We start from the raw sequence: 682 nt of genomic DNA, 5'->3' as shown, positions 1-682 counted from the left end.
GTTTGGTTCAGTTCAAAGAACGCCAACAGCAACGAAGGGTGGAAGTGAGTAAGAATATAAATAATTTGAAGACTTTATTAAGCAAGTGACTTCGTACTCCACTGACCATCCGTGGCGCTTTTTGGGAATGTGAGTTACAATTTTTCGAAACGAAGCAGAGGACAACCTAAGATACATTTTTGTAGTCTTGTTATCGCCGTTCATAATGCTGCTTAGTATTTTGGAATAAACGTCTTGTTGCATGTACATAATACCCTAAAACGACATATGTTTTTATTGGAAACAATTGTACACGGTTTTAAACATTTTTGTGAACACACTTACCAGACGGTTTTGACTTGTTTTTACAAGCTTTTATTTAACTTCACTTGTATGTATGTATGTATGTATGTATGTATGTATGTCCTGGAACTTTGCAGTCAATATTTAACAAACTTCCCGATGAGCTACAGACTTGAAACTTCAAACTTAGCTCAGAACTCGAGGACAATACAATTTAAAAGATGTTTTAATCCGCTAGGTGGCGCAGGAGTCGAGATATTTGTAAAACCCGCATTTATGGTCTGATTTGGTTCGTATTTAGAACATTTATTACGTATATGAAAAGAAATTAATCCGAAAAAAATTTTGCCGATAGGTGGCGCAGGAGTCGAGATATTTGGAAAACCCGTATTTATGATCC

The sequence above is a fragment of the Rhagoletis pomonella genome, unplaced genomic scaffold, assembly GCF_013731165.1.
Source record: "Rhagoletis pomonella isolate Grant_MI unplaced genomic scaffold, Rhpom_1.0 Rhpom_scaffold_00003, whole genome shotgun sequence".
Taxonomy (NCBI): domain Eukaryota; kingdom Metazoa; phylum Arthropoda; class Insecta; order Diptera; family Tephritidae; genus Rhagoletis; species Rhagoletis pomonella.
Note: the sequence above shows the minus strand (reverse complement) of the source record.